Source organism: Phyllobates terribilis, unplaced genomic scaffold, assembly GCF_046119375.1.
Source record: "Phyllobates terribilis strain yellow unplaced genomic scaffold, ASM4611937v1 Scaffold_971__1_contigs__length_502685, whole genome shotgun sequence".
NCBI lineage: Eukaryota > Metazoa > Chordata > Amphibia > Anura > Dendrobatidae > Phyllobates > Phyllobates terribilis.
This window is the reverse complement of record NW_027363731.1, coordinates 487220-502571: the sequence shown is the minus strand read 5'-3', so window position 1 is coordinate 502571 and position 15352 is coordinate 487220. Positions and strand designations below refer to the sequence as shown.

General features: G+C 41.7%; 9 non-coding genes across 9 annotated transcripts; all 9 read right to left on the bottom strand.

Annotated features, from left to right (window-relative positions):
* Positions 1 to 210: 210 nt before the first annotated feature.
* Positions 211 to 283, bottom strand: TRNAT-CGU (transfer RNA threonine (anticodon CGU)). The gene has a single exon. It is a non-coding gene; the product is annotated as a tRNA-Thr (tRNA).
* Positions 284 to 1906: 1623 nt separating this feature from the next.
* TRNAT-CGU (transfer RNA threonine (anticodon CGU)) lies at positions 1907 to 1979 on the bottom strand. The gene has a single exon. It is a non-coding gene; the product is annotated as a tRNA-Thr (tRNA).
* Positions 1980 to 3602: 1623 nt separating this feature from the next.
* Positions 3603 to 3675, bottom strand: TRNAT-CGU (transfer RNA threonine (anticodon CGU)). The gene has a single exon. It is a non-coding gene; the product is annotated as a tRNA-Thr (tRNA).
* Positions 3676 to 5299: 1624 nt separating this feature from the next.
* TRNAT-CGU (transfer RNA threonine (anticodon CGU)) lies at positions 5300 to 5372 on the bottom strand. Its single transcript has one exon. It is a non-coding gene; the product is annotated as a tRNA-Thr (tRNA).
* A 1624-nt stretch (positions 5373 to 6996) lies between these two features.
* Positions 6997 to 7069, bottom strand: TRNAT-CGU (transfer RNA threonine (anticodon CGU)). The gene has a single exon. It is a non-coding gene; the product is annotated as a tRNA-Thr (tRNA).
* A 1623-nt stretch (positions 7070 to 8692) lies between these two features.
* Positions 8693 to 8765, bottom strand: TRNAT-CGU (transfer RNA threonine (anticodon CGU)). The gene has a single exon. It is a non-coding gene; the product is annotated as a tRNA-Thr (tRNA).
* A 1624-nt stretch (positions 8766 to 10389) lies between these two features.
* On the bottom strand, positions 10390 to 10462 carry TRNAT-CGU (transfer RNA threonine (anticodon CGU)). The gene has a single exon. It is a non-coding gene; the product is annotated as a tRNA-Thr (tRNA).
* A 1623-nt stretch (positions 10463 to 12085) lies between these two features.
* Positions 12086 to 12158, bottom strand: TRNAT-CGU (transfer RNA threonine (anticodon CGU)). The gene has a single exon. It is a non-coding gene; the product is annotated as a tRNA-Thr (tRNA).
* Positions 12159 to 13781: 1623 nt separating this feature from the next.
* Positions 13782 to 13854, bottom strand: TRNAT-CGU (transfer RNA threonine (anticodon CGU)). Its single transcript has one exon. It is a non-coding gene; the product is annotated as a tRNA-Thr (tRNA).
* Between the last annotated feature and the right edge of the window lie 1498 nt (positions 13855 to 15352).

The window sequence follows — 15352 nt, the reverse complement described above, 5'->3', positions numbered from 1 at the left end:
TGCACAAAAGCTTATTTGATGTCATATCTCAAACCATTCATATCTCTCACTTTTAATTCCTGGGTGTTAAGGGACTCAACAAGCCTTTATCCCTGTCTGTCATTGGAGCTCCCCTTCCATCAATTGGTGATGTTTTGTTACTGAATGGAAAAGAGCTGTGACTCTCTAGCCAAGATAGTGGCAAAATCAGTTACGGAAACAAGGTACCAGTGCCCCATGTGAGAATCGAACTCACGACCTTCAGATTACGAGACTGACGCGCTACCTGCTGCGCTAACGAGGCAAGATGCATGCAATAATCTGCGGAAGTTGCTTGTGCAAAGCAGTACACCTCTTTTTTTTCATATTGTAAGTGAGCTGGCAGTACATCTTCTCCCGTATGGTCTAGCGCTTAGGATTCCTGGTTTTCACCCAGGTGGCCTGGGTTCGACTCCCGGTATGGAAACGCATCCTTTTCTACACCGTTGCCAACATTCAAAGACTGACGTGTGTTTTTAAAACAAACGTATTTCAGGTAGGATTTGTTTTTTTCAGGCAAAAATGCTGAACGCCCGCGTTTTGGCACTTCATTCTGACCCTTCACGCAAGATTCAATTTGGATTCGTAGCTCAACTCATTCTCAACCACCCCTTTTTACACCAAAGTGTCAAGAGACTCAACAACTCATGGGTCCTGTAAGTTATTTGGATTCCCATTTCCTTTCTAATGGAAAACGTTGTAGAATTGAATGGAAAAGTTCTAAGTTGGTGACAAAATCTCTCGAGAAAAGGAGGGAACAGTGCCCCGTGTGAGGCTCAAACTCACAACCTTCAGATTACGAGACTGACGCACTACCTACTGCGCTAACGAAGCAAGTTGCACCTGCAGATCTGCAGAAGTTTATTGTGCATAGCAGAAAACTTATTTTTTTCATAATGTCACTGAGACGTTAGCGCATCTTTTCCCATATGGTTTAGCGGTTAGGATTCCTGGTTCTCACCCAGGTGGCCCGGGTTCGACTCCCGGTATGGGAATGCACCTTTATCTTAGCTACTGCCACCATTCAAAGACTGACGCGTGTTTTTCAATCAAAAATGTTTCTGGTAGATTTTCACTTTGCAACAAAAATACTTAACATTGGCGATGCATTATGACTTTTGCAAAAGATTTCCTTTTGTTTCATAGCTTAAGCCTTTTTCAACTACACAGTTTTGCACAAAAGTGTCAAGGGACTCAACAAGCCATGTGTCCTGTCAGTCATTAGGGCTCCCATGTTCTTTCTAATCGGAAACAGTTTAGAACTGAATTGGAAAGTTCAGAGTTAGTGACAAAATCTCTTGAGAAAAGGAGGATGGCACTTGTGAGCAAAAAACTCATGATCTTCAAATTATTCAACTGACGTGCCAAAAACCTTGACCATGTAGCGTGTTTTAGCTCTTGTAATGTTTATGTTTTGTATTCAAAGCAAAACACTCTTTTTTTTTTTTTTTTTTTTTACACCTGTCTTGCTGTTTACTGTACTGCTTACACCATGTGGAGAAAGACTTAGTTAGTATTCCTGGTTGACTGGTTCAATTCCTGCTATGGGAGAGACTTTTTTTTGGGACTAGTGTCCACATTCCAAAGCCGACACGTGCCTTGCAGACAGAATCAGTTTAGGTTGGAACTGCTCTTTGCTGCCAAAAATGCAGACCACCAGATTTTTTGGATATTTATTTGCACAAAAGCTTATTTGATGTCATATCTCAAACCATTCATATCTCTCACTTTTAATTCCTGGGTGTTAAGGGACTCAACAAGCCTTTATCCCTGTCTGTCATTGGAGCTCCCCTTCCATCAATTGGTGATGTTTTGTTACTGAATGGAAAAGAGCTGTGACTCTCTAGCCAAGATAGTGGCAAAATCAGTTACGGAAACAAGGTACCAGTGCCCCATGTGAGAATCGAACTCACGACCTTCAGATTACGAGACTGACGCGCTACCTGCTGCGCTAACGAGGCAAGATGCATGCAATAATCTGCGGAAGTTGCTTGTGCAAAGCAGTACACCTCTTTTTTTTCATATTGTAAGTGAGCTGGCAGTACATCTTCTCCCGTATGGTCTAGCGCTTAGGATTCCTGGTTTTCACCCAGGTGGCCTGGGTTCGACTCCCGGTATGGAAACGCATCCTTTTCTACACCGTTGCCAACATTCAAAGACTGACGTGTGTTTTTAAAACAAACGTATTTCAGGTAGGATTTGTTTTTTTCAGGCAAAAATGCTGAACGCCCGCGTTTTGGCACTTCATTCTGACCCTTCACGCAAGATTCAATTTGGATTCGTAGCTCAACTCATTCTCAACCACCCCTTTTTACACCAAAGTGTCAAGAGACTCAACAACTCATGGGTCCTGTAAGTTATTTGGATTCCCATTTCCTTTCTAATGGAAAACATTGTAGAATTGAATGGAAAAGTTCTAAGTTGGTGACAAAATCTCTCGAGAAAAGGAGGGAACAGTGCCCCGTGTGAGGCTCAAACTCACAACCTTCAGATTACGAGACTGACGCACTACCTACTGCGCTAACGAAGCAAGTTGCACCTGCAGATCTGCAGAAGTTTATTGTGCATAGCAGAAAACTTATTTTTTTCATAATGTCACTGAGACGTTAGCGCATCTTTTCCCATATGGTTTAGCGGTTAGGATTCCTGGTTCTCACCCAGGTGGCCCGGGTTCGACTCCCGGTATGGGAATGCACCTTTATCTTAGCTACTGCCACCATTCAAAGACTGACGCGTGTTTTTCAATCAAAAATGTTTCTGGTAGATTTTCACTTTGCAACAAAAATACTTAACATTGGCGATGCATTATGACTTTTGCAAAAGATTTCCTTTTGTTTCATAGCTTAAGCCTTTTTCAACTACACAGTTTTGCACAAAAGTGTCAAGGGACTCAACAAGCCATGTGTCCTGTCAGTCATTAGGGCTCCCATGTTCTTTCTAATCGGAAACAGTTTAGAACTGAATTGGAAAGTTCAGAGTTAGTGACAAAATCTCTTGAGAAAAGGAGGATGGCACTTGTGAGCAAAAAACTCATGATCTTCAAATTATTCAACTGACGTGCCAAAAACCTTGACCATGTAGCGTGTTTTAGCTCTTGTAATGTTTATGTTTTGTATTCAAAGCAAAACACTCTTTTTTTTTTTTTTTTTTTTTACACCTGTCTTGCTGTTTACTGTACTGCTTACACCATGTGGAGAAAGACTTAGTTAGTATTCCTGGTTGACTGGTTCAATTCCTGCTATGGGAGAGACTTTTTTTTGGGACTAGTGTCCACATTCCAAAGCCGACACGTGCCTTGCAGACAGAATCAGTTTAGGTTGGAACTGCTCTTTGCTGCCAAAAATGCAGACCACCAGATTTTTTGGATATTTATTTGCACAAAAGCTTATTTGATGTCATATCTCAAACCATTCATATCTCTCACTTTTAATTCCTGGGTGTTAAGGGACTCAACAAGCCTTTATCCCTGTCTGTCATTGGAGCTCCCCTTCCATCAATTGGTGATGTTTTGTTACTGAATGGAAAAGAGCTGTGACTCTCTAGCCAAGATAGTGGCAAAATCAGTTACGGAAACAAGGTACCAGTGCCCCATGTGAGAATCGAACTCACGACCTTCAGATTACGAGACTGACGCGCTACCTGCTGCGCTAACGAGGCAAGATGCATGCAATAATCTGCGGAAGTTGCTTGTGCAAAGCAGTACACCTCTTTTTTTTCATATTGTAAGTGAGCTGGCAGTACATCTTCTCCCGTATGGTCTAGCGCTTAGGATTCCTGGTTTTCACCCAGGTGGCCTGGGTTCGACTCCCGGTATGGAAACGCATCCTTTTCTACACCGTTGCCAACATTCAAAGACTGACGTGTGTTTTTAAAACAAACGTATTTCAGGTAGGATTTGTTTTTTTCAGGCAAAAATGCTGAACGCCCGCGTTTTGGCACTTCATTCTGACCCTTCACGCAAGATTCAATTTGGATTCGTAGCTCAACTCATTCTCAACCACCCCTTTTTACACCAAAGTGTCAAGAGACTCAACAACTCATGGGTCCTGTAAGTTATTTGGATTCCCATTTCCTTTCTAATGGAAAACATTGTAGAATTGAATGGAAAAGTTCTAAGTTGGTGACAAAATCTCTCGAGAAAAGGAGGGAACAGTGCCCCGTGTGAGGCTCAAACTCACAACCTTCAGATTACGAGACTGACGCACTACCTACTGCGCTAACGAAGCAAGTTGCACCTGCAGATCTGCAGAAGTTTATTGTGCATAGCAGAAAACTTATTTTTTTCATAATGTCACTGAGACGTTAGCGCATCTTTTCCCATATGGTTTAGCGGTTAGGATTCCTGGTTCTCACCCAGGTGGCCCGGGTTCGACTCCCGGTATGGGAATGCACCTTTATCTTAGCTACTGCCACCATTCAAAGACTGACGCGTGTTTTTCAATCAAAAATGTTTCTGGTAGATTTTCACTTTGCAACAAAAATACTTAACATTGGCGATGCATTATGACTTTTGCAAAAGATTTCCTTTTGTTTCATAGCTTAAGCCTTTTTCAACTACACAGTTTTGCACAAAAGTGTCAAGGGACTCAACAAGCCATGTGTCCTGTCAGTCATTAGGGCTCCCATGTTCTTTCTAATCGGAAACAGTTTAGAACTGAATTGGAAAGTTCAGAGTTAGTGACAAAATCTCTTGAGAAAAGGAGGATGGCACTTGTGAGCAAAAAACTCATGATCTTCAAATTATTCAACTGACGTGCCAAAAACCTTGACCATGTAGCGTGTTTTAGCTCTTGTAATGTTTATGTTTTGTATTCAAAGCAAAACACTCTTTTTTTTTTTTTTTTTTTTTTACACCTGTCTTGCTGTTTACTGTACTGCTTACACCATGTGGAGAAAGACTTAGTTAGTATTCCTGGTTGACTGGTTCAATTCCTGCTATGGGAGAGACTTTTTTTTGGGACTAGTGTCCACATTCCAAAGCCGACACGTGCCTTGCAGACAGAATCAGTTTAGGTTGGAACTGCTCTTTGCTGCCAAAAATGCAGACCACCAGATTTTTTGGATATTTATTTGCACAAAAGCTTATTTGATGTCATATCTCAAACCATTCATATCTCTCACTTTTAATTCCTGGGTGTTAAGGGACTCAACAAGCCTTTATCCCTGTCTGTCATTGGAGCTCCCCTTCCATCAATTGGTGATGTTTTGTTACTGAATGGAAAAGAGCTGTGACTCTCTAGCCAAGATAGTGGCAAAATCAGTTACGGAAACAAGGTACCAGTGCCCCATGTGAGAATCGAACTCACGACCTTCAGATTACGAGACTGACGCGCTACCTGCTGCGCTAACGAGGCAAGATGCATGCAATAATCTGCGGAAGTTGCTTGTGCAAAGCAGTACACCTCTTTTTTTTCATATTGTAAGTGAGCTGGCAGTACATCTTCTCCCGTATGGTCTAGCGCTTAGGATTCCTGGTTTTCACCCAGGTGGCCTGGGTTCGACTCCCGGTATGGAAACGCATCCTTTTCTACACCGTTGCCAACATTCAAAGACTGACGTGTGTTTTTAAAACAAACGTATTTCAGGTAGGATTTGTTTTTTTCAGGCAAAAATGCTGAACGCCCGCGTTTTGGCACTTCATTCTGACCCTTCACGCAAGATTCAATTTGGATTCGTAGCTCAACTCATTCTCAACCACCCCTTTTTACACCAAAGTGTCAAGAGACTCAACAACTCATGGGTCCTGTAAGTTATTTGGATTCCCATTTCCTTTCTAATGGAAAACATTGTAGAATTGAATGGAAAAGTTCTAAGTTGGTGACAAAATCTCTCGAGAAAAGGAGGGAACAGTGCCCCGTGTGAGGCTCAAACTCACAACCTTCAGATTACGAGACTGACGCACTACCTACTGCGCTAACGAAGCAAGTTGCACCTGCAGATCTGCAGAAGTTTATTGTGCATAGCAGAAAACTTATTTTTTTCATAATGTCACTGAGACGTTAGCGCATCTTTTCCCATATGGTTTAGCGGTTAGGATTCCTGGTTCTCACCCAGGTGGCCCGGGTTCGACTCCCGGTATGGGAATGCACCTTTATCTTAGCTACTGCCACCATTCAAAGACTGACGCGTGTTTTTCAATCAAAAATGTTTCTGGTAGATTTTCACTTTGCAACAAAAATACTTAACATTGGCGATGCATTATGACTTTTGCAAAAGATTTCCTTTTGTTTCATAGCTTAAGCCTTTTTCAACTACACAGTTTTGCACAAAAGTGTCAAGGGACTCAACAAGCCATGTGTCCTGTCAGTCATTAGGGCTCCCATGTTCTTTCTAATCGGAAACAGTTTAGAACTGAATTGGAAAGTTCAGAGTTAGTGACAAAATCTCTTGAGAAAAGGAGGATGGCACTTGTGAGCAAAAAACTCATGATCTTCAAATTATTCAACTGACGTGCCAAAAACCTTGACCAAGTAGCGTGTTTTAGCTCTTGTAATGTTTATGTTTTGTATTCAAAGCAAAACACTCTTTTTTTTTTTTTTTTTTTTTTACACCTGTCTTGCTGTTTACTGTACTGCTTACACCATGTGGAGAAAGACTTAGTTAGTATTCCTGGTTGACTGGTTCAATTCCTGCTATGGGAGAGACTTTTTTTTGGGACTAGTGTCCACATTCCAAAGCCGACACGTGCCTTGCAGACAGAATCAGTTTAGGTTGGAACTGCTCTTTGCTGCCAAAAATGCAGACCACCAGATTTTTTGGATATTTATTTGCACAAAAGCTTATTTGATGTCATATCTCAAACCATTCATATCTCTCACTTTTAATTCCTGGGTGTTAAGGGACTCAACAAGCCTTTATCCCTGTCTGTCATTGGAGCTCCCCTTCCATCAATTGGTGATGTTTTGTTACTGAATGGAAAAGAGCTGTGACTCTCTAGCCAAGATAGTGGCAAAATCAGTTACGGAAACAAGGTACCAGTGCCCCATGTGAGAATCGAACTCACGACCTTCAGATTACGAGACTGACGCGCTACCTGCTGCGCTAACGAGGCAAGATGCATGCAATAATCTGCGGAAGTTGCTTGTGCAAAGCAGTACACCTCTTTTTTTTCATATTGTAAGTGAGCTGGCAGTACATCTTCTCCCGTATGGTCTAGCGCTTAGGATTCCTGGTTTTCACCCAGGTGGCCTGGGTTCGACTCCCGGTATGGAAACGCATCCTTTTCTACACCGTTGCCAACATTCAAAGACTGACGTGTGTTTTTAAAACAAACGTATTTCAGGTAGGATTTGTTTTTTTCAGGCAAAAATGCTGAACGCCCGCGTTTTGGCACTTCATTCTGACCCTTCACGCAAGATTCAATTTGGATTCGTAGCTCAACTCATTCTCAACCACCCCTTTTTACACCAAAGTGTCAAGAGACTCAACAACTCATGGGTCCTGTAAGTTATTTGGATTCCCATTTCCTTTCTAATGGAAAACGTTGTAGAATTGAATGGAAAAGTTCTAAGTTGGTGACAAAATCTCTCGAGTAAAGGAGGGAACAGTGCCCCGTGTGAGGCTCAAACTCACAACCTTCAGATTACGAGACTGACGCACTACCTACTGCGCTAACGAAGCAAGTTGCACCTGCAGATCTGCAGAAGTTTATTGTGCATAGCAGAAAACTTATTTTTTTCATAATGTCACTGAGACGTTAGCGCATCTTTTCCCATATGGTTTAGCGGTTAGGATTCCTGGTTCTCACCCAGGTGGCCCGGGTTCGACTCCCGGTATGGGAATGCACCTTTATCTTAGCTACTGCCACCATTCAAAGACTGACGCGTGTTTTTCAATCAAAAATGTTTCTGGTAGATTTTCACTTTGCAACAAAAATACTTAACATTGGCGATGCATTATGACTTTTGCAAAAGATTTCCTTTTGTTTCATAGCTTAAGCCTTTTTCAACTACACAGTTTTGCACAAAAGTGTCAAGGGACTCAACAAGCCATGTGTCCTGTCAGTCATTAGGGCTCCCATGTTCTTTCTAATCGGAAACAGTTTAGAACTGAATTGGAAAGTTCAGAGTTAGTGACAAAATCTCTTGAGAAAAGGAGGATGGCACTTGTGAGCAAAAAACTCATGATCTTCAAATTATTCAACTGACGTGCCAAAAACCTTGACCATGTAGCGTGTTTTAGCTCTTGTAATGTTTATGTTTTGTATTCAAAGCAAAACACTCTTTTTTTTTTTTTTTTTTTTTACACCTGTCTTGCTGTTTACTGTACTGCTTACACCATGTGGAGAAAGACTTAGTTAGTATTCCTGGTTGACTGGTTCAATTCCTGCTATGGGAGAGACTTTTTTTTGGGACTAGTGTCCACATTCCAAAGCCGACACGTGCCTTGCAGACAGAATCAGTTTAGGTTGGAACTGCTCTTTGCTGCCAAAAATGCAGACCACCAGATTTTTTGGATATTTATTTGCACAAAAGCTTATTTGATGTCATATCTCAAACCATTCATATCTCTCACTTTTAATTCCTGGGTGTTAAGGGACTCAACAAGCCTTTATCCCTGTCTGTCATTGGAGCTCCCCTTCCATCAATTGGTGATGTTTTGTTACTGAATGGAAAAGAGCTGTGACTCTCTAGCCAAGATAGTGGCAAAATCAGTTACGGAAACAAGGTACCAGTGCCCCATGTGAGAATCGAACTCACGACCTTCAGATTACGAGACTGACGCGCTACCTGCTGCGCTAACGAGGCAAGATGCATGCAATAATCTGCGGAAGTTGCTTGTGCAAAGCAGTACACCTCTTTTTTTTCATATTGTAAGTGAGCTGGCAGTACATCTTCTCCCGTATGGTCTAGCGCTTAGGATTCCTGGTTTTCACCCAGGTGGCCTGGGTTCGACTCCCGGTATGGAAACGCATCCTTTTCTACACCGTTGCCAACATTCAAAGACTGACGTGTGTTTTTAAAACAAACGTATTTCAGGTAGGATTTGTTTTTTTCAGGCAAAAATGCTGAACGCCCGCGTTTTGGCACTTCATTCTGACCCTTCACGCAAGATTCAATTTGGATTCGTAGCTCAACTCATTCTCAACCACCCCTTTTTACACCAAAGTGTCAAGAGACTCAACAACTCATGGGTCCTGTAAGTTATTTGGATTCCCATTTCCTTTCTAATGGAAAACATTGTAGAATTGAATGGAAAAGTTCTAAGTTGGTGACAAAATCTCTCGAGAAAAGGAGGGAACAGTGCCCCGTGTGAGGCTCAAACTCACAACCTTCAGATTACGAGACTGACGCACTACCTACTGCGCTAACGAAGCAAGTTGCACCTGCAGATCTGCAGAAGTTTATTGTGCATAGCAGAAAACTTATTTTTTTCATAATGTCACTGAGACGTTAGCGCATCTTTTCCCATATGGTTTAGCGGTTAGGATTCCTGGTTCTCACCCAGGTGGCCCGGGTTCGACTCCCGGTATGGGAATGCACCTTTATCTTAGCTACTGCCACCATTCAAAGACTGACGCGTGTTTTTCAATCAAAAATGTTTCTGGTAGATTTTCACTTTGCAACAAAAATACTTAACATTGGCGATGCATTATGACTTTTGCAAAAGATTTCCTTTTGTTTCATAGCTTAAGCCTTTTTCAACTACACAGTTTTGCACAAAAGTGTCAAGGGACTCAACAAGCCATGTGTCCTGTCAGTCATTAGGGCTCCCATGTTCTTTCTAATCGGAAACAGTTTAGAACTGAATTGGAAAGTTCAGAGTTAGTGACAAAATCTCTTGAGAAAAGGAGGATGGCACTTGTGAGCAAAAAACTCATGATCTTCAAATTATTCAACTGACGTGCCAAAAACCTTGACCATGTAGCGTGTTTTAGCTCTTGTAATGTTTATGTTTTGTATTCAAAGCAAAACACTCTTTTTTTTTTTTTTTTTTTTTTACACCTGTCTTGCTGTTTACTGTACTGCTTACACCATGTGGAGAAAGACTTAGTTAGTATTCCTGGTTGACTGGTTCAATTCCTGCTATGGGAGAGACTTTTTTTTGGGACTAGTGTCCACATTCCAAAGCCGACACGTGCCTTGCAGACAGAATCAGTTTAGGTTGGAACTGCTCTTTGCTGCCAAAAATGCAGACCACCAGATTTTTTGGATATTTATTTGCACAAAAGCTTATTTGATGTCATATCTCAAACCATTCATATCTCTCACTTTTAATTCCTGGGTGTTAAGGGACTCAACAAGCCTTTATCCCTGTCTGTCATTGGAGCTCCCCTTCCATCAATTGGTGATGTTTTGTTACTGAATGGAAAAGAGCTGTGACTCTCTAGCCAAGATAGTGGCAAAATCAGTTACGGAAACAAGGTACCAGTGCCCCATGTGAGAATCGAACTCACGACCTTCAGATTACGAGACTGACGCGCTACCTGCTGCGCTAACGAGGCAAGATGCATGCAATAATCTGCGGAAGTTGCTTGTGCAAAGCAGTACACCTCTTTTTTTTCATATTGTAAGTGAGCTGGCAGTACATCTTCTCCCGTATGGTCTAGCGCTTAGGATTCCTGGTTTTCACCCAGGTGGCCTGGGTTCGACTCCCGGTATGGAAACGCATCCTTTTCTACACCGTTGCCAACATTCAAAGACTGACGTGTGTTTTTAAAACAAACGTATTTCAGGTAGGATTTGTTTTTTTCAGGCAAAAATGCTGAACGCCCGCGTTTTGGCACTTCATTCTGACCCTTCACGCAAGATTCAATTTGGATTCGTAGCTCAACTCATTCTCAACCACCCCTTTTTACACCAAAGTGTCAAGAGACTCAACAACTCATGGGTCCTGTAAGTTATTTGGATTCCCATTTCCTTTCTAATGGAAAACGTTGTAGAATTGAATGGAAAAGTTCTAAGTTGGTGACAAAATCTCTCGAGTAAAGGAGGGAACAGTGCCCCGTGTGAGGCTCAAACTCACAACCTTCAGATTACGAGACTGACGCACTACCTACTGCGCTAACGAAGCAAGTTGCACCTGCAGATCTGCAGAAGTTTATTGTGCATAGCAGAAAACTTATTTTTTTCATAATGTCACTGAGACGTTAGCGCATCTTTTCCCATATGGTTTAGCGGTTAGGATTCCTGGTTCTCACCCAGGTGGCCCGGGTTCGACTCCCGGTATGGGAATGCACCTTTATCTTAGCTACTGCCACCATTCAAAGACTGACGCGTGTTTTTCAATCAAAAATGTTTCTGGTAGATTTTCACTTTGCAACAAAAATACTTAACATTGGCGATGCATTATGACTTTTGCAAAAGATTTCCTTTTGTTTCATAGCTTAAGCCTTTTTCAACTACACAGTTTTGCACAAAAGTGTCAAGGGACTCAACAAGCCATGTGTCCTGTCAGTCATTAGGGCTCCCATGTTCTTTCTAATCGGAAACAGTTTAGAACTGAATTGGAAAGTTCAGAGTTAGTGACAAAATCTCTTGAGAAAAGGAGGATGGCACTTGTGAGCAAAAAACTCATGATCTTCAAATTATTCAACTGACGTGCCAAAAACCTTGACCATGTAGCGTGTTTTAGCTCTTGTAATGTTTATGTTTTGTATTCAAAGCAAAACACTCTTTTTTTTTTTTTTTTTTTTTACACCTGTCTTGCTGTTTACTGTACTGCTTACACCATGTGGAGAAAGACTTAGTTAGTATTCCTGGTTGACTGGTTCAATTCCTGCTATGGGAGAGACTTTTTTTTGGGACTAGTGTCCACATTCCAAAGCCGACACGTGCCTTGCAGACAGAATCAGTTTAGGTTGGAACTGCTCTTTGCTGCCAAAAATGCAGACCACCAGATTTTTTGGATATTTATTTGCACAAAAGCTTATTTGATGTCATATCTCAAACCATTCATATCTCTCACTTTTAATTCCTGGGTGTTAAGGGACTCAACAAGCCTTTATCCCTGTCTGTCATTGGAGCTCCCCTTCCATCAATTGGTGATGTTTTGTTACTGAATGGAAAAGAGCTGTGACTCTCTAGCCAAGATAGTGGCAAAATCAGTTACGGAAACAAGGTACCAGTGCCCCATGTGAGAATCGAACTCACGACCTTCAGATTACGAGACTGACGCGCTACCTGCTGCGCTAACGAGGCAAGATGCATGCAATAATCTGCGGAAGTTGCTTGTGCAAAGCAGTACACCTCTTTTTTTTCATATTGTAAGTGAGCTGGCAGTACATCTTCTCCCGTATGGTCTAGCGCTTAGGATTCCTGGTTTTCACCCAGGTGGCCTGGGTTCGACTCCCGGTATGGAAACGCATCCTTTTCTACACCGTTGCCAACATTCAAAGACTGACGTGTGTTTTTAAAACAAACGTATTTCAGGTAGGATTTGTTTTTTTCAGGCAAAAATGCTGAACGCCCGCGTTTTGGCACTTCATTCTGACCCTTCACGCAAGATTCAATTTGGATTCGTAGCTCAACTCATTCTCAACCACCCCTTTTTACACCAAAGTGTCAAGAGACTCAACAACTCATGGGTCCTGTAAGTTATTTGGATTCCCATTTCCTTTCTAATGGAAAACGTTGTAGAATTGAATGGAAAAGTTCTAAGTTGGTGACAAAATCTCTCGAGTAAAGGAGGGAACAGTGCCCCGTGTGAGGCTCAAACTCACAACCTTCAGATTACGAGACTGACGCACTACCTACTGCGCTAACGAAGCAAGTTGCACCTGCAGATCTGCAGAAGTTTATTGTGCATAGCAGAAAACTTATTTTTTTCATAATGTCACTGAGACGTTAGCGCATCTTTTCCCATATGGTTTAGCGGTTAGGATTCCTGGTTCTCACCCAGGTGGCCCGGGTTCGACTCCCGGTATGGGAATGCACCTTTATCTTAGCTACTGCCACCATTCAAAGACTGACGCGTGTTTTTCAATCAAAAATGTTTCTGGTAGATTTTCACTTTGCAACAAAAATACTTAACATTGGCGATGCATTATGACTTTTGCAAAAGATTTCCTTTTGTTTCATAGCTTAAGCCTTTTTCAACTACACAGTTTTGCACAAAAGTGTCAAGGGACTCAACAAGCCATGTGTCCTGTCAGTCATTAGGGCTCCCATGTTCTTTCTAATCGGAAACAGTTTAGAACTGAATTGGAAAGTTCAGAGTTAGTGACAAAATCTCTTGAGAAAAGGAGGATGGCACTTGTGAGCAAAAAACTCATGATCTTCAAATTATTCAACTGACGTGCCAAAAACCTTGACCATGTAGCGTGTTTTAGCTCTTGTAATGTTTATGTTTTGTATTCAAAGCAAAACACTCTTTTTTTTTTTTTTTTTTTTTACACCTGTCTTGCTGTTTACTGTACTGCTTACACCATGTGGAGAAAGACTTAGTTAGTATTCCTGGTTGACTGGTTCAATTCCTGCTATGGGAGAGACTTTTTTTTGGGACTAGTGTCCACATTCCAAAGCCGACACGTGCCTTGCAGACAGAATCAGTTTAGGTTGGAACTGCTCTTTGCTGCCAAAAATGCAGACCACCAGATTTTTTGGATATTTATTTGCACAAAAGCTTATTTGATGTCATATCTCAAACCATTCATATCTCTCACTTTTAATTCCTGGGTGTTAAGGGACTCAACAAGCCTTTATCCCTGTCTGTCATTGGAGCTCCCCTTCCATCAATTGGTGATGTTTTGTTACTGAATGGAAAAGAGCTGTGACTCTCTAGCCAAGATAGTGGCAAAATCAGTTACGGAAACAAGGTACCAGTGCCCCATGTGAGAATCGAACTCACGACCTTCAGATTACGAGACTGACGCGCTACCTGCTGCGCTAACGAGGCAAGATGCATGCAATAATCTGCGGAAGTTGCTTGTGCAAAGCAGTACACCTCTTTTTTTTCATATTGTAAGTGAGCTGGCAGTACATCTTCTCCCGTATGGTCTAGCGCTTAGGATTCCTGGTTTTCACCCAGGTGGCCTGGGTTCGACTCCCGGTATGGAAACGCATCCTTTTCTACACCGTTGCCAACATTCAAAGACTGACGTGTGTTTTTAAAACAAACGTATTTCAGGTAGGATTTGTTTTTTTCAGGCAAAAATGCTGAACGCCCGCGTTTTGGCACTTCATTCTGACCCTTCACGCAAGATTCAATTTGGATTCGTAGCTCAACTCATTCTCAACCACCCCTTTTTACACCAAAGTGTCAAGAGACTCAACAACTCATGGGTCCTGTAAGTTATTTGGATTCCCATTTCCTTTCTAATGGAAAACGTTGTAGAATTGAATGGAAAAGTTCTAAGTTGGTGACAAAATCTCTCGAGTAAAGGAGGGAACAGTGCCCCGTGTGAGGCTCAAACTCACAACCTTCAGATTACGAGACTGACGCACTACCTACTGCGCTAACGAAGCAAGTTGCACCTGCAGATCTGCAGAAGTTTATTGTGCATAGCAGAAAACTTATTTTTTTCATAATGTCACTGAGACGTTAGCGCATCTTTTCCCATATGGTTTAGCGGTTAGGATTCCTGGTTCTCACCCAGGTGGCCCGGGTTCGACTCCCGGTATGGGAATGCACCTTTATCTTAGCTACTGCCACCATTCAAAGACTGACGCGTGTTTTTCAATCAAAAATGTTTCTGGTAGATTTTCACTTTGCAACAAAAATACTTAACATTGGCGATGCATTATGACTTTTGCAAAAGATTTCCTTTTGTTTCATAGCTTAAGCCTTTTTCAACTACACAGTTTTGCACAAAAGTGTCAAGGGACTCAACAAGCCATGTGTCCTGTCAGTCATTAGGGCTCCCATGTTCTTTCTAATCGGAAACAGTTTAGAACTGAATTGGAAAGTTCAGAGTTAGTGACAAAATCTCTTGAGAAAAGGAGGATGGCACTTGTGAGCAAAAAACTCATGATCTTCAAATTATTCAACTGACGTGCCAAAAACCTTGACCATGTAGCGTGTTTTAGCTCTTGTAATGTTTATGTTTTGTATTCAAAGCAAAACACTCTTTTTTTTTTTTTTTTTTTTTACACCTGTCTTGCTGTTTACTGTACTGCTTACACCATGTGGAGAAAGACTTAGTTAGTATTCCTGGTTGACTGGTTCAATTCCTGCTATGGGAGAGACTTTTTTTTGGGACTAGTGTCCACATTCCAAAGCCGACACGTGCCTTGCAGACAGAATCAGTTTAGGTTGGAACTGCTCTTTGCTGCCAAAAATGCAGACCACCAGATTTTTTGGATATTTATTTGCACAAAAGCTTATTTGATGTCATATCTCAAACCATTCATATCTCTCACTTTTAATTCCTGGGTGTTAAGGGACTCAACAAGCC